The following is a 22,917-nucleotide window of genomic DNA, read 5'->3' on the forward strand; positions in this document are numbered from 1 at the left end:
GGCAGACATCATTTAAATTGCTCATTCTTTTTGAAAGCTTTAGCTTTCTTTTTCTTTTGGAAGTATTGTCTGTTGATCTACTTCCTGCTCTCTTTCCAGTTTCCTTTTGCATTTCTCATTCTATTTTCTGCTTTTTTCATTTTATGGGATTGTTGTGAAGATTGAATAATGCTCTCCGTGATTACTAGTACTTACGGAGTGTTTATCTGTATCAGCCATTGTTCTGAGCACTTTACTTAAATTAGCCCATTCTACCCCAAATGGTGAAGAAAGCCTGGTGCTGGGTATCTCCGTTATGGCCACCGTGACTTTGGGCAGAATACTTTGTCGCTGGGTATCTTAGTTCCTTCACTTGTAAGGTGTGGTGTTATGAGATAACTAATGTAAACCACTTAAAACATTGCCGGGCACACCGTACAGGCTCAGTAAATGTCACACCGTACAGGCTCAGTAAATGTCAGCGGCCATTATGTGTTTTGTTGTTTGTTACCACTGAAGCAGATTGGCAGTTCCCGGAATGTATTGAGTGCTCTGGAGGTGGTAGTTACTCATTTGCTTTTAGGTGGTACACTGAGTTTGGCTGAGACAGATATGAAGTGGTAGTATTCTTATAGGCTGTCTTAATTTCTAATAATGATGGTTTTCTTTTTTATGGAGTGATACTGGTGCCCATGGCTGTGATCCAGATAGTCAGTAGCTATTCTGGACTTACATAAAGGATGCTCTGAGAATAGCCCATTGCATTACATGGGGAGTGGGGAGACGATTCGGTGTTTTAAGTAAGCATTTTATGTATTTCTTTTAAAAAGATTTTATTTTTTTATTTTTTAAAAGGTTTTATTCATTTGACAGAAAAACAGAGCACAAGCAGGGGGAGCGGCAGGCAGAGGGAACGGGAGAAGGAGGCTCCGCCTCAAGCAGGGAGCCCAGTGTGGGGCTGGATCCCAAGACCCTGGGATCAGGACCTGAGCCGAAGGCCGATATTTAACCTACTAAGCCATCCAGGCACCTCTAAAAGATTTTGTTTTAAAGTAATCTCTACACCAAATGTTAAATTTACAACCCTGAGATCAAGAGTCGCATGTTTTACCAATTTAGCCAGCCAGATACCCCTAAATAAGCATTTTAAAAGGGAGCTGTTTTGGAGTCATTTTTGGTGTATGTAGTAAAGTCAAAAGTGTTTAGGACTTTGCAGTCTAGACCCATTCACCTTGTTCTTTACTTTTTAGCTATTAGTGGAAAATGGTCAAGTATAATAAAGTTCCTTTTCATTCAGTTAGGTTATTGTTAAATGCATGATCTTATTTATGAATGTCATGAATACATAATTTGTGGATTGCTTTATGGCTGCTAATTGTTAATTAGCTACTTGTGTTTGACATCAGTGGAATTCTGAGAAAGGGTGGAAACACAGTGACCACCAGCAGCCTTATAACAAGTTCTGTGTACTCATTAAGGAAAATAAATACAGTAACATAATGAATAAACTGTCAGTATTGGTTTTCTAGTAATACATCAGTGTACAAGGGCATCAGATGCCTTAGAACTGATAATGAGGGGTGCCTCGGGTGGCTCAGGGGTTTAAGCCTCTGCCTTCGGCTCAGGTCATGATCCCAGGGTTCTGTGATAAAGCCCTGCATCGGGCTCTCTGCTCCACGGAGAGCCTGCTTCCTCCTCCCTCTCTCTGCCTGCCTCTCTGCCTACTAGTGATCTCTGTCAAATAAATAAATAAAATCTTAAAAAAAAAACTGATAATGATAGCATGTTTAATATATTGAGTGAGTAGTTGAGACTATTTTAGCAGTCCAAATATGATATGTGATATTTGAACCAATTTCAGCGGGGATTTGAAGCCCTTAGTATTAATAGGCTGTATTAAAGGCTGTATTAATACAAATGTCAGCGGAAGGAGCAGTGGGCTTCTTGTAGTCCGTAAGACATAGATTTACTTACTATATGTTTGATTTTGAGGAGATCATGCATCAGTTGCAAAGAGTATCAAACCTAGCCAGCCTCACTCATAGGTTTGTTAGGATTATTGAGTGAAATAATACCTTTGAGAACGCCTTGAAAAACTTTTGGGTACTCTACAAATGTAAATTAGCATCAGTTCTACTTTCAAATGTAAGGGCTTTGTTTGTGGAGTGTTCTGACTCCGACTCAAGTTATGGTTTTAATTTTTTGTTTAGGTTCATCAGTGGTAAGTACAAGCTTTAAGAATCCTAATCCTCAGTTTTGACCACTAACTGAAATGAATAATGTATGTATTTGTGTCTAGCTGTGTAGACATATGCATATGATCACCCTGTTTTTCTTGACACTATGGTCAAGCATTTGTCAGAGTTTCCACTGTAAACTTCCTTTTGGTCCTTTTTTCATTTTAGTTTTGTTTTCCTGTGGGATAAAATTATGGGGCCTGAATGGTTTTGGATGGAAACTTTTTTCTTTTTTTAATAGAGGATAAATGCATGCTATTCAAAACTGTTGTGTGTTTTCTTATATTTTATAACATTTTATCATAAAAGTTTTAAAAATATTGATATGTACTTTTTTTTCTTTAATTAAAAAATACTAGATACTGTGACGCCATACTGAGAAAGTTTTTCTTTGCTGTTCTGGTAGTTTTTTCTCTGAAAGTGATCACTGTCATCAGTGTATCCAAGTTCAAAGAATGTAAATCGTTTTTATAAGCTATTAGTAGATACGAAGAGTGATGATACCTTGCCTGAACATCTGGATACCTATTCCAAGCTAAGAAAAAATTAATGGCTTATAATTTATAAACTTAATTCTTAGACCTTCATTGTATTCATTAGTCTTTGTTACAAATTTCAGTAAAGTGTATTTAGAGACAGGCCAAAACTTAAAATACCCCCTTATAGCCACTGACCACCATCTATTTAATGGATGACTGGTCTCTGGTGCTCTGGTCTCAGATGACTGGTTTGGGCCACTTGACCCAAGATCATCTAATCAGATTAGGAGGCAGGTCTTTGGTCTAGGCAGCAATCTAGCCCAGAGGTTCTACTCACCAGAGATGAGGGTGACTTGGTATACCAATCAGAACCTTTACATTTGAACTTGGCATGGAGCAGTTGAAGGCAGGAATGGAAGCTAAAGACAAAAAGAGGTGTGTTAATGGTGGGGCCATAGCACAAGACTTTATAAATCCTTGCTGTTATTATGGTTCTGCTTTTATCAATGCTTTACTGAAGGTACTCTTTTTTTTTTTTTTAAAGATTTATTTATTTGACAGAGATCACAAGTAGGCAGATAGGTAGGCAGAGAGAGAGGAGGAAGCAGACTCACTGCTGAGCAGAGAGCCCGATGTGGGTGGGGCTCGATCCCAGGTCATCCCTGGGACCATGACCTGAGCCGAAGGCAGAGGCTTTAACCCACTGAGCCACTCAGGTGCCCCTACCAAAGGTACTCTTATCAGGTTCACCTCAAAATCTGATAGACTCATGTCTGTCAGTAGCATTTGTTACTTGACTACATTCTTTTTGTGGAAACATACTCTTTGGCTTCTGTGACACTACTCAGGTTTTCTTTCTGCCTCTGTCTGTTCTCATTCTCTTTGCTGGGTCTTCCTCTTCTACTTAACTTGTATGTGTTGGATTTTTTCTGGGCTCTGTGAGCTTTACTTTCTGCAGTCTCACAGTAGGTGATCTCATTTATTCCATTGGTTTGAAGACCATTTACATATTGTTGCTCGTTTCTGTCTCTGGTTCAGACTTCGGTCTTGTATATGAAGTTGCTGACTGGACATCTTCAAGTATATGTTTTCCAGACATCTCCAACTTAATACATTCTCAGTGGAATCCTTGACTTTCCCACCAAACCATTTCTTCTTTCTTTTACTTAATAACTCTTCTATTCACCCAGCTATTATAACCAAGACTACTGATAGTCATCTTTTATTCCTTTCTGTTTCTTGCCTTCTATTCACTTTCAGATCCTCGCCCCCCACCCCCAGAAAAGTTACTGTCAGCAAGTACTGTTGCTTCTGTATCCAATATTTGTTTCTAATTTGTCCACTTTGTCATCATCATGATTCTCTAACAGTAGTCCTATAACTGGTTTCCCTACTTCTTCTCTTGCCTCTTTTCCATTCATTTAACTCATACTGAGCAGAGTGATCTTTTTAGAAATACAAGTTGTATGCTGTGTCTCCTTCAAGCTTTAACATTGTGTTGGTTTTTCCCTGTATCTAGAATTAAATCCAAACTCCTTACCTTTGCCTTTTGATATTCTCTTCATCTGGACTTTTTTTTCCACACAATTTTCCTGACATTGCCAATTGAAATTTAATATTAAAATCAAATGCTTGTGGGTTAAAACTCTTGAGTTTCTAAAAACTTGAATGGACTTGATTTTCCTCACTTTTATCTTATCCCCTTTCCTCATACTCTTCATCTTAATTTAATAAAATCACACCCGATTCAAATCATGACTAGCCCTGTCTCAGTCCCCCAGCTCTTTGATTTGATTTGGTATCTCTTAGGCCTCTTGGAGAACTGTTTGGGTTGTTTGATTAGCATGAGGGGAATTTCTTTAAGGCTACCAGAGAAGTTTTTCTGCTTATATATCTGTCATATACTATTATCGTTAGAAGAGACTTGGAACTTTACTTCTTGTTTTTGGTGACACTTCGTCTTCTCGGTTCTGTTTCTTCACACACTGAGCTTTCTGCCTTATTGTCCAGTTTTCTTTGTTTTGTCTCTAGCTGCCCCATGGTTCCATTTTTAACCTCTGTTCATTGTTCTCCATTTGCTGTTTTATTGAACTCATCTGTTCCTCTGACTTTCCCCTTTATGGGAGAACTCTAAAATCTCTATTGTCTAGGATAACCCCATGTTTCCAAAACTATCTTGAATCTTTCTTCTCTTGGATGCCTGGGAGTTACCCCACTGTCCCTAACACTAACCTGCCTGAACTTCCTTGATAAACTAACTTGTCTCGTGATTTCATTTTTACCGGTGGTATTATTCTCGAAACCTAGAAACATTAATAGTTTTTGGTCTTTTCCTTTTCATTACGTCTGATATGACAAAAAATTCTTTGGTTTTCATTTTTCAAAAATGTATCTCAGACTGTCTTTTCTTCTGTTCTCCCCCTGCTGCCAGCTTTCCTTGTAACTCTTCATGCTTAGTTTTGGTGATAGTGTTTTGGCTAACTGGACTGCCTGTCTCTGAACCTCTCTAAAGCACATATTTATTATGTTCGCTCTAGCCCAATGTATGTGGTCAGTGCACGACATCCAGATTACCCTGCATTTTTTCCGGTCCTTCACTGCCAAGTTCGTTCACATTCTTCACTCCTGTCTCCTGTTCCTCCCAGTCCTCTGTCTCTTCTGCCTAGTCCTGCATATCTTCTCACATTTCACGGTGCAGTGTGCTCACTCTTAACCTGCCCAAGATGTTTTCTTACCTATCCTATGTTTCTCCGTTTTCTAGTCACGCTTCCCTTCTTTCCCATTGCCATCTGGGAGCAGTTCACCCTACTGCATGTTATCAAAATGTAGCTGGAGTCAACAAATGTCACGTGTTCCAAAACAATTAAACAGCTGAACTTCTGTGTTCCAGTTCCTTAAACTCAATTGGAACAGAGGGAATGTTGAAGTCTTTAAAATAAGGCAGCTTAGGTGCAAAGGAAAATGTTGGAAGGCCACAGAAGACTTGAAATCATCTTGTGAGAGACTTACCACCACTAGAAAGGGTCCTTTTAAATATTAACAGAAATAACAAGCCAGCTGGAGAATCTGTATAACCCATGGTAGTTGCATTTTACTTGGTAAAGTGGAGGGAGATGACTGAACTCATGTCTGCTTCTGTTTGTGTCAAAGAATCTATTAGGAAGATTAACCCTTCCAGGTGGTCCCGCCTAGTGTATGTTGTAGGCATTAAATGAAAAAAATACCAGTGGTTTAGTGATAAGGAAGTTTATGTTACTCTTTAGCAGAAGTGATTTAATGTACAGGTTCCAGATTGCCTGGGTCTGAAACTTCAGCAGAACCACTTTCTAGCTATGTGAAAGTCACTAAATACCTCTGGGACTCAATTTACTATATGTGAAATAAGGATGATAATATCCACTTCATGGCACTGTGGAGAGGACTAAATGAGTCAGTACACATAAACTACTTAGAACAGTGACTGTCTCAGAGTATGTGCTTACTAAGTTTTTACTATTATTATGTTATATATGATATGACTGGGAAAAGGTGACTCATTCCCAATTTTCAGAAAGAACTATTTATTGTGAAACAGGAAATGGCTCTTCAGAATGTGTATCTTTTTTTTTTTTCCTTTTTTATTACCTGGTCTGTCCTTGGTGACCTTTGTTTATTTTGGCTTATTTATAACAGATATCTTTTCACATTGTTTGTAGCATTATAGATTTTTAGAAGGGCAGATTGTAGGAGATCATGATGTTTTCAATAGATTCTGAAAAAGACTGCCGTGAGGGTTGTGTGAATATGGGTCTCGTGGTCTATCCAGACTTCTGAAGAATCTGAAAAGCATCTGATTTCATCAGAAGGTTGGAAGATACACATTTTTGTATGTGTTTTCCATTTCCACAGAGAGCCTAGTGCATATTTTTTCAGATTTATGTAATATGAGCCTTTCTGAGATCTAGATGAATGTCATTCAAAACAATTCCTGCTGAAATTGCTGCACTTGGCCCTTTTCAAAGAGACATTGTCATTTGCATGTGATACCTGGGAACTCTCAAGTCTTTGGACCTAAGGAAATGGCAGAAAGTGGCTCAGAAGCTACTGCTTGGTCAACTTTGTGATACCAGCATGCACTAATGCTCTAAGCAGGCAATGCAAATTGTTAAAACTTCAGAATAAGATATTTTTTCTTTTTAGGAAAATTTTTTTCTGTTATCTGTTGATAATGGTCGCCTTATGATTCTGTGAAAGTAGAGTATTTGTGGCTTGAGGGGCTCTAAATAATTTGCCCATTTTGGGTCTGGAATTCCTTTTGTTCAGATTTGGTCATTGGATGAAGCTGTTTTGTTACTGTTCCTATGAATTTTTTGCAATAATGTGAATATGTTTCTTGTCCCTTTAGCAGCCAGGGTTGTCAATGACCATAGTTTCAGAGGACAAAGGCAGATCTTTGTAGGTGTAGAAAGGTCATGAGCACAGGGTGTGATTGTGATGAAAATGTGTGCTGTGGCAGGTGGGGAGGGGGGGCTGGAGGTGGGCTTTTTGTAAAAAGGAAGGTAAAGGATGAGGGGCATGTCCATATTCCTGCTGCCACCTACATCTGTCCAAATTAATGTCAAAGAATTACTCTCTTGGTATTAAATTTATCATGCTTTCTGGTTTTAGGTCATGAAGCTGTTTCTGTACCATTGCTAGTAAAGCCAAAGGCTGTATAGCCTCAGTTTTCTTATCTGTAAAATGAGAGTATTAATGCCCACTTTGCTGGATTGTTATAAGGCTTCAGTGGGAAAACACACAGGAAGACCCTAGCTAGAATATTGTAGGTCCTCGCCAAGTGCTTTTCTCTTTCCTTTCACCCTGGTCCATGAAATTTACTTAATAGCATTTTCTTGCTCTTATTTATATTTATTAATCTTACTGTCCACCAGACTATAAATTTTTTATGGTTAAGTACCATGTTTTTTTTCATTCTTTGCATTATGTACCTGTACCTTTCCCTTCATAGTGCAACTGTTTTACATTTATTTATATGACCATTTAATTAAGTTTTCTTCACTTTTGGTCTATAAGCTTCATGAAGGCTAGGGCCACATTTGATTTTGCTGAGAAATATAACTTTAAGGCCTAGACTAGTGCCTGGCATGCAAGAAGTGTTATGTAAATATTTGTGGAATAAATGAATGGATGATTGATTAGTAAGTTAAACATAGTAGGTTCTAAGCAAATACTTGTTCTGGGAAGGTTGAAACTACCTATCATATTCCTTCCAGACATAGCCTGAGGCCTTGTAGGGGGCTATAAAAAGTTTGCAGAATTTTAGCTAGTGCCTTAGATCTTTAAATAACAGGGTGTGTGGAAAAGAGAAAAGGTTTACAAAATACTTTGAAGTGGTTCAGTACTTAATGTTATTTTAGTGGGAGGTCAATAACCTTTGTTACAGATATGTTATTATGAAGAACTAAGTGTAAATTACTATTATTACTTTTAGCTAATATTTTTAAGTATTAATATCTGTGAATACGAATATTAACTTAAAATTTAGATTAGAAGGACAAAGCTGTCAAACTCTGCTTGTTTTCTTTGGTTTGCCAACTTTGCGTAAACCTGATTATGTCTGAGAGGAGCTTTGAGGATGTGTGAGAAATGGGTGTGTCCTCCTCTTGGCAGGGCTTCTCCAAATTATTGAATTCTTCATAAATTCTTGCTTGGGGCGCATGGGTGGCTCAGTGGGTTAAATAAAGCCTCTGCCTTCCGCTCAGGTCATGGTCCCGGGGTCCTGGGATCGAGACGCACCTTGGGCTCTCTGCTCTGCGGGGAGTCTGCCTCCTCCTCTCTCTCTGCCTGCCTCTCTGCCTACTTGTGGTCTCTCTCTGTCAAATAAATAAATAAAATCTTTAAAAAAAAAATTCTTGCTTTTCTGTCCCAAAAGCTCTGTTAGCGCGTCATATTCATTCATCCAAATGCCAACTCCCTTCTCCAGGATTTGGGCACTTTGCTGATATCTGGCCTGGTAGATGAATCATTTCACACATCAGACTGAGTCAGCTTCTTTACCTTTGCTCTAATCAAATTACAATTTTACTTTGAAGTAATCTCACTGGATATTAGTAGGTTGAGCTCAATACTGTTTCACAATTGGATACACACAGAAGAAGGGAAGAAGCCCCGTATGTGTTAGCAGTTTTTGCTGTTCATTTGATGTGTTTTTTTAAAAAGCTGACATTTATTGAACATTTTTCATGTTCAGTGTGAAACTTTTTTTTAAAAAACATTTTTATTTGTTTATTTGACAGAGGGAGAGAAAGAGAGAGCACAGCAGAGGGAGCGGCAGGCAGAGGGAGAGGGAGAAGCAGGCTCCCCATTGAGCAGGGAGCCCACTATGTGAAACATGTTATGTATTCTCTCATGAAGTTCTCAAGCTATTGCTGTGACAGAGCGACTATTCTTAGGCTCATTTTGCAAAGGACACAAAGGTCCAGCAGTGATTTTTAACAGTAATTAGCAGCTGGAGTTTATTGAGCACTTACTGTGTTCTGGATATTGTTCTGTGTGTTTTTCTTTTTATTCACTCACATTACTCTTACGTCAGCCATAGCCATATGGGGCAGCTACTATTATTATGCCCTCATGTATATATGAGGAAACTGAGGCACAGACACTTACCTATGGCTTCCCAGGCTTGGAATCCTGGCAGTCTGATTTTGTAGCCCATTGTCGTAACCGCCACACCACACACCCCGGGTTGTCTAGCTCGACCGTGGTGGAGACTGATTAGAGCCTAGGCTCCCTGACTTCAAAGTGTGGGTGTGTGTGGCCCAAAGAGCATCCTCAGCCATCTGGAAGAAAGCAGAATGGGTTCACTTTTTTTTTCCTCCCCCTAAGTTCCCAATTGTGCCAAAAGAAATTGACTTAATTTGTGAGTGTTTCTACGATGTTCCTCCAATGTAAAAACTAGCAGACTTCTGAGATAGTGGACTTAGTTGCCCAGCTTAGGTTTAATTGTATTACTCTGAATAATGCCAGTTCCTGTTTCTTCTATATGGCCTGGCTGCTTCAGTGGAAGATGCAGTTATGGAATGTGTTTTCTGAAAGGAAACTCATTATAGTATAATTGAAGAGAAAATGTTTGTACTACCTGATGGCATGTTCAGTGAAGCCCTGGGGTTACCACATTGGGCACAGAATGCTGAATTATATCAAGATTCAGAAAAAAGACTTGTGCTTAGAATTGCATCATCAGTGTGCATATCTTCAGGTTTCAGTGACTTTTTCTGCCTCACTGACAACCATTTGTGGCCAGGATGTCAGCAGCAAAGAAAGAACTTAAGTTGTAAATATCCTGGTTTTAACTGGTATCCTAGCTTACCATTCAGTGTTTTATGTTTTTTTTTTTTTTTTTTTTTTTAAGGATTTTATTTCTTTATTTGACAGAGAAAGAAAGAGAGCAAGCACTTACCAGCACAAGCAGGGGGAGTGGCTGGCAGAGGGAGAGGGAGAAGCCAGGCTCCCCGCTGGGCAGAGAGCCCTGTGCCAGGCTCAGTCTTAGACCCTGGGATCATGACCCGAGCTAAACGCAGATGCTTAACAGACCTATCCACACAGGCGCAACCCCCGCCAATTCAGTGCTTTAAAATGCTTCTTTGCTCTGAAAGTGTTAAGCTTTTGAGACATATTTTTGTGTTTTATAAAATCTTTGTATTACTGTTCTTGAAGTTTTTAATTTCAGAGTTATGCATGAACAGTTATGCATACTTGTATATATACATCCATAAATACATACTTGTAAGCTTCTCTCTATTGTTCTATGCTTGATAGCACTGTTTTCATATGGCCTAAAAAACAAGGTTTTAAAATTTCTTTTTTTTTAGTATGATGTTTTAAATCATTGCAATGATTATATTATATATGGGCTTTACATTTATGTTTGATTTATATTAAGTAGTATGCCTTGTATGAAGCATATGTGAATTCCACAATAAGTGAGATGTACTACATGCTGTCACCAGATTATATTGTCCAGATGATGACTTCAATTATAAATGTACACTCTTGGGATAAGAGAGGCCATTCTGCCACTGTATTCACTCAGTCCTGTCACTCTCAGGAGCTTAAGGTCTCATATTTAAAATTCCCAACTGAGATTCAGAAATAGCATCTCTAAGCTGGCATTGAAACACTGGATTGACTCTTTTTTAAAGATTTCATTTATTTGTCAGAGAGAGAGAGAGCGTGCGTGCCTGAGCGAGCAAGTGAGCACAGGCCGGCAGAGTTGCAGGCAGAGGCAGAAGAAGAAGAAGCAGGCTCCCTGCAGAGCAAGGAGTCAGATGTGGGACTCCATCCCAGGATGCTGGGATCATGACCTGAGCTGAAGGCAGCTGCTTAACCGACTGAACCACCCCGGTGTCCCAGATTGACTCTTTTTGTTTTGTTTTGTTTTAAAATTTATTTATTCGACAGAGAGAGAGAGCACAAGTGGGCAGAGAGGCAGGTAGAGAGAGAGGGGGAAGCAAGAGAGCAGAGAACCAGATGTGGGGCTCGATCCCAGGATCCTGGGATCATGACCTGAGCCGAAGGCAGAGGCTCAACCCACTGAGCCACCCAGGTGCCCGGGATTGACTCTTTTTTATATTTTAAATCTTTTTTAAAAAAGAAGTTTAAAGATACCTTTGGTGTCAGCGTTAAGTTGTGAAATAGCAGTGGGCTTAATTGATGTTAATGTGGTATCTATGTGCGTATCTATCTATCTAATTTGTTTTTAAACCTTATATCATACTGTTAAAATAGCTGCAGGTTCATCCCAACTGATTCACATCGATGTTAATCCTCAAAACAAACAGAAAGTAGATGGGCCATTTTTTTATCCCTTGTAGAAGTAATCTCTGGGGGAAGGGAAGCTCTCAATTAACTGAAATACTTAAAAGTGATGGATCTTGGGGCGCCTGGGTGGCTCAGTGGGTTAAGCTTCTGCCTTCAGCTCAGGTCGGGATCACAGGGTCCTGGGATCCAGTCCCACATCTGGCTCTCTGCTCAGCGGGGAGCCTGCTTCCCCTCCTCTCTCTGCCTGCCTCTCTGCCTGCTTGTGATCTCTGTCTGTCAAATAAATAAATAAAATCTTAAAAAAAAAAAGTGATGGGATCTTTTATTGGTTTTATTTTATTTTTTTGGATGGAGGATCAAATGAAGGGTAAATGCTTGCTGAAAATTTGTAATTCCGTTAATTTATTTCCTTGCCTTATAACCATGATATAAGTAAAAATAGTCCTTTTGAAGGTTCTTGTTGCTCCTACTTTTGAACCCAGCTAAAAATTGGTCTTCAACAATGTTGACTCTCAAACACATCTTGGAACTTTGTCCTCTTAATTCCTTTTTGTCAGATTATGATTTTGTGGCCTCCTCCCTGTTTTAAAAGCTAAGGGCAGAAGAGAAATTATGATATTTGAGGGTTTTAAATACTGTAGATGGCTTCTGTTTAATTGAAGGTTGATATTATTAGAGTAAAATTTTAACACAAATTTAATATTTCTAGGAATGCTTCAGAATTTATTTTTTAAGTGGTTTTAAAGGGGTGCCTGGGTGGCTTGGTTGAGTATCCAACTCTTGATTTCAGCTTGGGTCGTGATTCCAGGGTTATGGGATTGAGCCTTGCCTCTGGCTCCATGCTGGGTGTGGAGCCTGCTTGGGATTCTCTCTCCCTCTCCCTCTGCCCCTCCCTACCTTCTATGAATGAATGAATGAATGAATGAATGAATGAATAGTTTTAAAATAACTTTGAAGCTATGCCAGGATCAAGCCCGGCATTGGGGAGCTGCCTTCTCCCTCTGTCTGCCGCTCCCCCTGCTTGTACTTTCTCTGTCTCTCTGTCCCTCTGACAATTAATAAAGTCTAAAAAAAAAAAAAAAAAAAAGAAAAGAAAAGAAAATAATCTTAGGAATTGATCAAATTTAAAATGTTCTATTTCTTGTCCTGACAAGTTGCAGTAAATAAGGAATTGGATCCATGCTGTATGGTATAGATACTTGATAGATGTTTGTCAAATGAATGGGAACTTTGTGAAAGCACTTTCCATCTTTCAGATAGCTTTTTCATGGAATCCTCACTCAACCCTGTGAAGTACATTTTCTCAATTTCCTAGATGAGGAGACTAATGCTCAGAGAAGTAGGTGGCTTGTCTAGTGTCTCCTAGCAAAGCAGTAAAGGTGTGATTCCAGTTCAGAGCCAGAGTCAAGGCCAAAGTCAAAGTGTTCCATAAGGCCCAAGATGGTCTCCTGCAGTTACTCAGACCTTCCTCTTTTGATCCATTTCCCCTACTTTCCACTCAGGCTCCAGCCACATCTGCTTCTTTGCTCAGATTCACCAGCACACTCCCTGCTTCAGAGTACCTTTGCCCTTACTGTCCCTATGCTTGGGCCACTTTTGCCCCAGAGGCCCTCTTTGCTGACCACGTCACTTCAAGTGTTTGCTCAAGTGCCATCTTCCAGGTGAATACTCTGTTTAAAACCTTACCCTCCAACCTCAGCGTACTGTTGCTCAGCATACTCTTTTCCCCCATAGTGTATACCATATAATGTATTTATATATTATTTTTAGTTGCAATTATTTGTCTCCTGTGCTAGGATGTAAAGCTCTGTGAGGGAAGGGGTTTTGTCTCTTCTTGTTGTGGTATCCCAGCAGTCCTGGGCCCTCAGTGGGAGTTCAGTGGGTATTTGGTGACTGACTGACTAAGTGTAAAGCGTAAGCCATTTGCACTAAACCTTCCAACTTTCCACTTATTAAGGGTACACTTGGCAAATTAATCAGGTTGTTTTGGCTATGGAGGGCATTCCAAATTACACTGCTTCATTAATGTTGTACCTTCTTCATTTTGGCTCTTTTTCTCTGTTGTTTTTTTCTCTCATACTTGAATATAAACTATTTTGTTTATTTAAAAAATCAACTGGATTTTTAAAATGAAGTGTTAGAAAATAAGTCATTATTTTATTAGATATTAGTGGGGGAAAGTGATACTTAAAGAAAGGAAGGAACTGCATTTTTTTTTTTAAAGATTTTATTTATTTTATTTGACAGAGAGAGAGATCACAAGTAGGCAGAGAGGCAGGCAGAGACAGAGGGGGAAGCAGGCTCCCTGCTGAGCAGAGGGCCCCATTCGGGGCTCGATCCCAGGACACTGAGATCATGACCTGAGCCGAAGGCAGCGGCTTTAATCCACTGAGCCACCCAGGCGCCCAGGAAGGAACTGCATTTTTTAGTTAGGTTTTTGTCAAGTAAGCTGGCCTTTTCTTTTTACATTCATAGATACTGTTATCATTAAAAACCATCCTTGTCTGTCTTTCCTTTCCTCTTCCAATCCCTCTTCACTTTCCCTTTTTCCCTTCCCTCCACCTTTTTGGAAATAGAACTGACATATAACTTCTTACAAGATGTACAGCATGTTGCTAACACCTCCCTAGGGTCACACAGTTACCGTTTCTTTTTCCTAGTGAAAACATTTAAGTTCTACTCTCTAAGTAACTTTGAAGTCTGTGTTATTAATTGTTATCACCATGCTATACATTAGATCCCTGAAACTTACTCATTTTATATCTGGAAGTTTGTTCTGTATGTTTGACTAACATCTCTCCATTTGTCCCACCCTTGAGAACCCTGGTAGCCATGGTTCTAGTCTCTGTTTCTATGAGTTTGGGTTTTTTAGGTTTCACATTTAAGTGAAGTAATATAGTATCTGTCTTTTACTGTCTGACTTATTTTGCTCAGTCCATCCTTATTTTTTAATTTGTATTTTATGACTTGGTGTTATTAAAATATTAGGAAATAATTAATTAAATTTAATATTAATTGCCTCTATTCTTCAGTATAATGTTATTTCCAAAGGAATAAAGTTCTAATTTAGAATTGGAAACATGGAGAAAGAAGATTCAATATGTAGAATTTATTGACTGAACCTGTATCTGTTTTGTACTTAACATATTCTAGAAACTTCTCCTTGGGGCTGGGTATTAAAAGATGAACAAAACATGTATTTGATTCACTGGTTAAAAAAAGTTCCAGTATAATGTGGCAAGTACTTCAGTAGAAGTTTGTGCAAATTTTTATGTTACATATTTTCTAAGGACTACAGGGATGTGTAAAGTGTAAAGTGAGGAGGAGCTCCTGTACTGTTGTAGGTTATATGATTCTTTTCTCAGCTTTCATGGTCATCTAAACACAATTGAAATTGGTATGTCATTACAGCTAGAACTCAGTTATCTCTGCTACTAGACAAATATTGGAACAAAGGAGTGATATGGTCCCAAATTCCCAGATACAGGCCTGTGGAAAAGTTGTTTCGGGTGCAGGGCAAAGTGAACACTAAGTAGAAGGGAAGAAAGCTGGGGGGTGGGGGTGGGGGTTGGAGGTAGGGGGAAGAGCATAGGATGTATGTGTACACCACAGCCTGCGCATCTGTGCCACCCTCCTTCTTTGGGAAGGATTGTCTTTTATTCCAAGATTGCCCTTTCTCTTCTTTTATTATTCAAAAGAACCTTTTTGGTTTTTTTAGTAAATGAAATTATAGTGAAAATTAATGATTGTAATTTTTTTGCTCAGCATACTCTTTTCCCCCATAGTGTATACCCCCATAGTGTATACCATGTAATGTATTTACGTATTATTTTGATGGCTATTTTTTTTTTTTTTTTTTTAGGATTTTATTTATTTGACAGAGAGAGAGAGAGAGAGATCACAAGTAGGCAGAGAAGCAGGCAGAGGGGAAGGGGGAGGGGGAAGCAGGTTCCCTGCTGAGCAGAGAGCCCAATGCCCGTGGGGGGTGGGGGTGGGGGTTGGGGGTGGGGCTCAGTCCCAGGACCCTGGGATCATGACCTGACTGAACCAAGGCAGAGGCTTAACCCAGTGAGCCACCCAGGCGCCCTGTCACTTACTATTTTAATGACTTTATCTGGAAAAAAAGAAAAGTCAACCTGGTCTCTTTTGTAATTCCATTGATAAGTAAAACTCTCAAAAAAGGGAATCACTGACAAAGATACTTTAGAACACTGTGTAATTCTTGCAGCCCTCTGTTTGGGGCGGGGTGTGGCGGAGGCAGTAGTCCAGCATGCTTTAGGAATTTTCTTGTGTTCAAAGGCCCTGGTTCCATCTCTGGAAATAAGCCCTTAGGTGATGAATTAATAATAGAGAGACTGACTTGTCTTCTGACTCTGGCTTCTTTCTTGTGGGTGAATTTGGTGGCAGGAAAGTAATCTATACCCATACTTAGGAATTGATCAATTTTAAAATGTTGTATTTCTTGTCCTGACAAGTTGCAGTGACTGCCTCGGCATTAGAAGATAAAGCCTAAGGGATAGCTAATATGAAGGGTTGCAAATAGAAGTATCTAACAGAAGTTGTGTGTGTGTGTGTGTGCGTGTGCGTGCAATGTGCACAGTTGAATGTTTGCATGTTTTTCTGTACTTATTTATTTATTTTTAAAAGATTATTTATTTATTTATTTGACAGACAGAGATCACAAGTAGGCAGAGAGGCAGGCAGAGAGAGAGGAGGAAACAGGCTCCCCCCTGAGTAGAGAGCCCGATTCTGTATTTATTTTGATTGGAACGAAGCATCAAAATAATGTGAAAGCCTTGAATTTAAAAGCTTTAATTTTGCTGCTGTAGCCACTAGTTTGCAACCGTGGAGACCTTTGGGATTTACTATAAAATGGAAAGTGCGTATTTGTCAGCTTTTGGGAAAGGAAAACTGGAGAGATTCACGAAAGAGTAATAACAAATAGGTGTTGATTGTCCGAGCGAATATCATAATGAATGTATTGTTACTTACTAAGACTTGAAGTTACCTGTCTCCATTGTTTACTAGTTTAGGGCAGATTTTATTTTAAAATACGTAAATGCTTATACAAAGTCATTCACATTTCCCTTTGCTTTTAGATTACAACTTTTCTTAACCACATCGCTAACCATGACAATATCTCCGTCGCTGCATTGGGGGTGCTGGTTGTTAGTTGCTGTGATTCATTACCATCACCGTCACTGTTGTCATCGTTGTTGGTACTGGCGCTGGCTCTGGGATAAAAACTCCCTGGGTTCGGATACCAGCTGCAGCTCTTAGGAGTGGGTGATGTTGGACAAGTGACTTAGCTGTTCTGGGCCCCAGTCCTTTCTTCTGAAAAACTGGGATATTAATAGCAGCCACTCATCAGGTATTCTGCCGATTAAAGGGAGATGATGGACATAAGGAGCTTAGTCCAATGCTGTGCAGCAGTCAGTGTTCATTATCATTGGCGTCATTCTTTTACCTTGAAATACCAGCACTGGAGTTTTCTGCTATTCAGTTTATTGTTTAAGTTTGTTTGATACGCAAACCTTGGTCTCATATTTTTGGACACTGTATTATCTGTGTAGCCATTCTATGAGACATATTTTGAACCTGTGGAAAAAAGGGCATGCTAACAGTCAGCAAAGTGTTTCCAAACTTCCCAGTAGATTGGAAAGAGTTCTAAAAGCAGCCCACTGTCCATTCCCTTCTTTCCAGCCCAGGTAAAGAAGGATGCTTTCACTGTTGTAGATGTTCCCACGGACCTTCTTTTGTGTGGAAATGGGAAGTTTCCATGGTTAGTTTTAAATAAACTAAAAGAGAAAGAATTTCTAAGATGAAGAAGATGAAAGAGGGATTTTATAGTTAATGCTTTAAAAAAACAGGGGTTTTCAAGTGTGCCCTCACATTAAAATCACTTGAGATGATTTAAAAAAATCTGTAGTCATGGAAACAATGCACTACCACCAACATTGTCATCTACATCAACACACGGTTTTTAAACCCACTGCTTTGAATACTATAATAACGGCTTTAGAATGGTCAAGTCTTTCATACTTATTTTAGCTGACATGTTAGTTTGGGGGTAGTTTCTCATTTGTTTATTTACACTGAAATAACTTGTGAAATCAACATGTTATATTTCATAGGACAAGAGGCCTGACACTACTTGGTTCATTCGAAAGATTTATAGTTTTGTCTCCCTGTTTTGATGAAATATTGCTAGTATTAGTAATTAGTATTTGTAATTTTGTGGCTGTCAAAAACAATTTCTAATTTAAACATAGTTCACTAATAAAAATAAGATTCCGTTCAGTTTTCCTGAAATATGTGCTATAGGAAGAATGCCGCTTATATCTGTGTTTAGAAGTAAACTTGGTGCCGAGGATTTGGACAAACCACATGGTCAGGCAGTTAGGTATTGTGCCACGTGTACCAGCATGCCATGCCTCAGTCCTTCAAGGCTAAGTCAACTTTATGTTGAGTGCTAAGATCTCATCACTACCATGAAACTAGTTTTCTATAACTATAGGTTGATATGCTTTGTGGAAGTAAGAGTCTCATGACTTTGTTGGAAGTTTTAGAGGGTTGTGTGTGAGGGACTGATAGTATCCATGGTTGGGGATTTATTCACCTTAAGGAAAATTCTAAGGAGATGAGATGGGAGGGAGGAATCAAAGGCCATGTTTATATTCCCATCTGTGCTGGTACTGTAAAAAGGCCACATAGGAGCTTAGGACATTTTCAGGTGAAAAGCATTGGCAATTTAGCAGGATTTTATTTTATTTTATTTTACATCTTTTGAATTGAAATAATGGGTTATAAATATTGTTCATTAGGAGCTCAAATAATGCTTAGCTTCCAGTGCAAGCATCATTTTATAGATTCACTGTATTTTCACATTCATTCTAACAGCCTATGTGTGAATAAGTTACCAGCCCACATTATTTTTTTTCCTAAATCACTTTGCATTTTTTGCTTTGATACGTAGCTAATAAGTGTTATAATGATGTGGGCCTTCTGTATTTATTTGACTGGCCTGTTTGCGAGTGTGAATTTAATATTCTGATTTTCAACCACTTAAGTTTAATGGAATCTTAGAGCACCGACCCAAAGGACACCTGGCTTATGTTTTATTTCTTCTACCTTTGCTCCTTTTTGCTTTGCAAAGTCTTGACTGAGTCAGGCGCCAAGGGAAGACAGGCCAGTATTGGATCCATGATCCTGTGCCCCAAACATTAGATGCGATGGAATGATGGAAGCTGTTGACTAGGGGAGGAATGAGCTGCTTTTGCCAATTACAGACAACCATCTAATCTCCAGCCAGCCCTTGAAATCATAGTAAGGGTGAGGAGAGATGTGTGAGTGTGCATGTGTGCATTAATGTGTGTGTGGGGGGGGGGGTTGGACTGTGGCTAAAATGTACATAGCTCCTATTGACTGTTCTTTGGACACAAAGAGAATTTGTGTGTGTGTGTGTGTCTCTCTCCCTTTAAGGGAGGAGAGAGAGGGCTGAGGGAGAGGGAGAAAGAGAATCTTATCTAGTGTGGAACCTGACGCAGGGCTTGATCTCACAACCCTGAGATCATGACCTGAGCTGAAATCAAGAGTCAGATGCTTAACCAACTGAGCCTCCCTCTCAGAGCCCTGAGAATCTTTGTTTTTTAATTTGAACTTTCATCCTTCCTCTACTATTGAATTCTATGTCCATGTTCCCAGTTCTTCTCGTACTTGTAAATTTTAAAATTATTTGGGTATGAACACCTTGTAAGTGGGAGTAGTCATTTTCTTCAGCTTATTGATGAGAATTGATAAGAGGATGCTGGGAGATGGTGATGGAAAAGTCATGCAGGGGGTGCCTGGCTGGCTCAGTTGGTTAAGCAACCACCTTCAGCTGGTTATGATCTCAAGGATCCTGGGCTCAAGCCCTGTGTTGGGCTCCCTACTCAGTGGGGAGTCTGCAGTTCCCTCTGCTCCTCCCCCACTTGTACACGCTCGCTCCCTCTCAAGTAAATCTTTCCAAAAAAAAAAAAAAAAAAAAAAGAGGCATAGGGAGAAAATACCTAATGCTTAAAAGGAAAAAGTGGGGGACAGTACAAGTGAGAAATGTAACTGCCAGGTGGATTGACCACTTAGCTGGTTACATTATTTTCTTGGCTGAGAAACAGACACCGGAAATCAGGTTAATTTTAAGAGTGGTTTCAGAGCAGCAGAATCTGACCTTTTGAATCTTACCATGCTGTGATAGTTGGGTCAGTTATCTCCCCTTTAAACAAATGCTAATATGGGATGGACGGGTTGTTGTGCTAATGACCTTCATGGTATTACATAATCACTTATTGATTCCTCATTATTTATGGTTATGATTCTATGGAATTCTTCTCCAGGGGGCAGGGATGGCCTGTGTAGACCAGAGGCTTCCATTGGAAGAGAGATGACGCAAGCATCACTGCCTGGTCTGCTTTGGGTTTCTGAGATGACCTTTAATTTTTCTGATCTACATTTTATTTCTAAATGTTTGTAATCCACTCCCCTCCCCTTCAATCTAAGTTAATTTTAAAGTGTTTAGATTTTCAGGTGGCTTGGATTTGGGAGGTGGGTCATTTTAAATTGTTAAAATCTAGTGTTAGTGCTTCATGTTCAAAATGTATTGCCTATCTAATTTCTACTTTTTATCATTTATGATATTTTCTTTATGGCCTAGTATCTGATACTTTTTTTTTTTTAATTTTTATTTATTTATCAGAGAGAGAGAGAGGGGAAGAGAGCGAGCACAGGCAGGCAGAGAGGCAGGCAGAGGCAGAGGGAGAAGCAGGTTCCCCGCTGAGCAAAGAGCCCTCTGATACTTTTTATAAATGTTTCTTTACAAAGATATTTATTATCTGCTTCTGGGACTGGTTCCATAGACAGTAAACTTATATCATTGAAACATTCTAGATTACTCCCAAGTGTTTTTTCTCTGATCCTGGCCTGTTGTACATTTTTATATTACCCCTTTACATATCTTACTGGGATTAGGGAGATGAAAGCAAGGAGTTTGGGAGAAGCATAGCTATTTGAGGCAATCTGAGGGCCAGACATTACAAGAAGAGCCCTTTGCTCAGACTGATTTAGGTCCTCCTTCAGTGAGAATAAAAAAAAATGTTTTTAAGTTGTTGCTATAATGGAATTGGCTCTTTGAGGAACACTCCCCATTTCTTTGGTCAGTCTTTAATTTAAGGAGAGGAGATCATCTTAGAAAAATTTAGTCTATGCTAACGGATAAAGAATAGCTTATTGCTGTATGTGTTAATCTTGGGAATGAGCTAGAGAGGAGGTAGAGAAGGGGTTCATTCAGGTTGATCCTTTATGAATGGGGCATGTTGGAGATTGGTTGATTTCTTTCTGTGTTCTTTCTCTTTTTATGTCTGCACATACCCAGTTTTCTGAAATAAGATATTCCTCTTCTTGCCTTATATTGAGTTTCAATGTTGGACAGTGGTGAAGAGTTCTGGCCCTGGAGCCAGTTCACCTGCATTTGAATCCTGTCTCCACTGTTTGTTGGCTGTATGATTCTGGGCAAGTCACTGAATTTCTTTGTGTCTTGATTTTTTTCATCTGTAAATTTGGAAATAGTGCCAACTGTATAGAATTGGTGGGATTAAATGAGATAGAATATGTGAAAATGCTTAGAATAGTACATAATAAATGTGTGCAGTAGTGCTTAGTAAATGTAAGCTATTACCATTATTCCATTAGGCAGATGGATAGTCTGCTTCACATTTGCCTATTACATTACATCAATTTGGATAGAGAATAAATTTCAACTGCCTAACATTAAAAAAAGAAAAAGACTAAATGTTAATTGCCTGAAATTTTTAAAATAGCCAAATATATGAATCTCTTGAGTATTAGTACAGCGACCACAAAGATTAATCATTGTTGTCACTACTTAAGTGATGCTTTGCTTTTTGGAGGAAAGGATATCATTTATAGATGCTTTCATAATCCATATGTGCTGAGTTAATGTAGTTCTCCATGTAGATGGTCTGGTTTTTAAGCTTTATTTTAAGCTTTTATTACTGTAACAAAAATAGGATTAATTACAATTTCTTCTAATGATTTTAACCTTGATGTTAACATTAATAAGATTTTTTTTCCCCTATGCAGCATCAAAACTTCTATGCAGCTTTGAGGTATGGGGTCTGATTTAGGACTTACAAGACTTCAGTAATTAACCAATAATGGTCCTGTGCATGTTAACTAGTTGTTGGTTAAGGATATATAACTATGTTCATAAGCAGCCTCGTTTAGTATTTTTTTAACTAGTTAACTTATTTTGGACACCTGAAATAGGTAGCAATTAAGGAGAATGCTTGGTCTGACTAAATTTAGTTCTTAGAGTCTAAAGCTAGATTTTTTTTTTTTAAGTGATTAAGTATAGGAGCATAGAATAAGACATCTCACGGTTTAACTCAAATCCCAGAGTCTTTTACTCTAAGGTACATTACATTAAGCTTTGGGGGAACTGTGGGGGTGGTGGTGTGAGGGGAAACATACTGGTTAAGAATAATCTCTAAATTTACATCTTGTTTTTAGCAGTGATGTTCTATATACCTTCAAAATTTTTGACTATTTCTTGTTCCTTTGTATCTGGTAGAGAAATCCTATGTTTTCAGGTGTTCTGTCCACTCTCATCTAGGCTTACCTTCAAGTTGATGTCAGGAGGTAGTGTTTGGGGGGAATTACCTATGAGGTCCTGGGTACTTGAGCTAGCATGTGGGTTGTGGGGTGTGAGCAGGGGAGGAGGGCTGTGGAGAGGAGTCACGTGGAGTCTGAAGAGGGTAGATAGCTCCCACTCCTGTCTGCTGGGCTGCTGGTGGTTGTAAGGTGGGCGCTGTTAATTGTTGACTTACCTCCAGAGACTAGGTGGCTTATGCTTTATGTCTGCTGTAAAGCATTTACAGGGAGGCTGGCAACAGAGGGTGGTTGCCAGTGACTGGCCAAACATTGTTATAGTCCTTCTTGAGTAGTACAAAGGGAATGTGGAAATGTGGTTAGAGACCTGGGCACTGTGCCCAGCTCCGAAACTCATTCATTGTGGGACCTCAGTGACTACCTTGAAGTTTCTTTTTAGAAAAATGGAGACTAATAATAGAATGCCATCTGCTTACCTCTAAGTGTTTTGAGGATTAATGAGTTAATCACCTTGGATGGAGGCAGCAGCTTACCCTGGCTATGATTTCATTGCCTTTGCAGAGAAGTTCCAGTTTGGGGAATAAAATAGTGAAAATAAAACAGGAATGGAATGGGTCATACACAACTTGGTGTGCTTCCAGTCCAGCTATAGATCAGGTTTTCATTCTAACTGGGGAATTTTAACCTAAAAATTTTATCTAGTTTTTAGAAATGATACCAAACCAAATGTCTGATGTGCTGTTTGTGGGAAAAGAACAGAT

At 39.1% G+C, this 22,917-nt stretch overlaps 1 protein-coding gene across 4 annotated transcripts in view; it reads left to right on the plus strand.

Annotated features, from left to right (window-relative positions):
* Positions 1 to 22,917, plus strand: part of PPP2R5E (protein phosphatase 2 regulatory subunit B'epsilon) — a 136,803-nt gene that overhangs the window by 54,584 nt on the left and 59,302 nt on the right. The window lies entirely within an intron of this gene.

This window comes from Mustela nivalis (assembly GCF_964662115.1).
Source record: "Mustela nivalis genome assembly, chromosome: 6".
NCBI classification, from domain to species: domain Eukaryota; kingdom Metazoa; phylum Chordata; class Mammalia; order Carnivora; family Mustelidae; genus Mustela; species Mustela nivalis.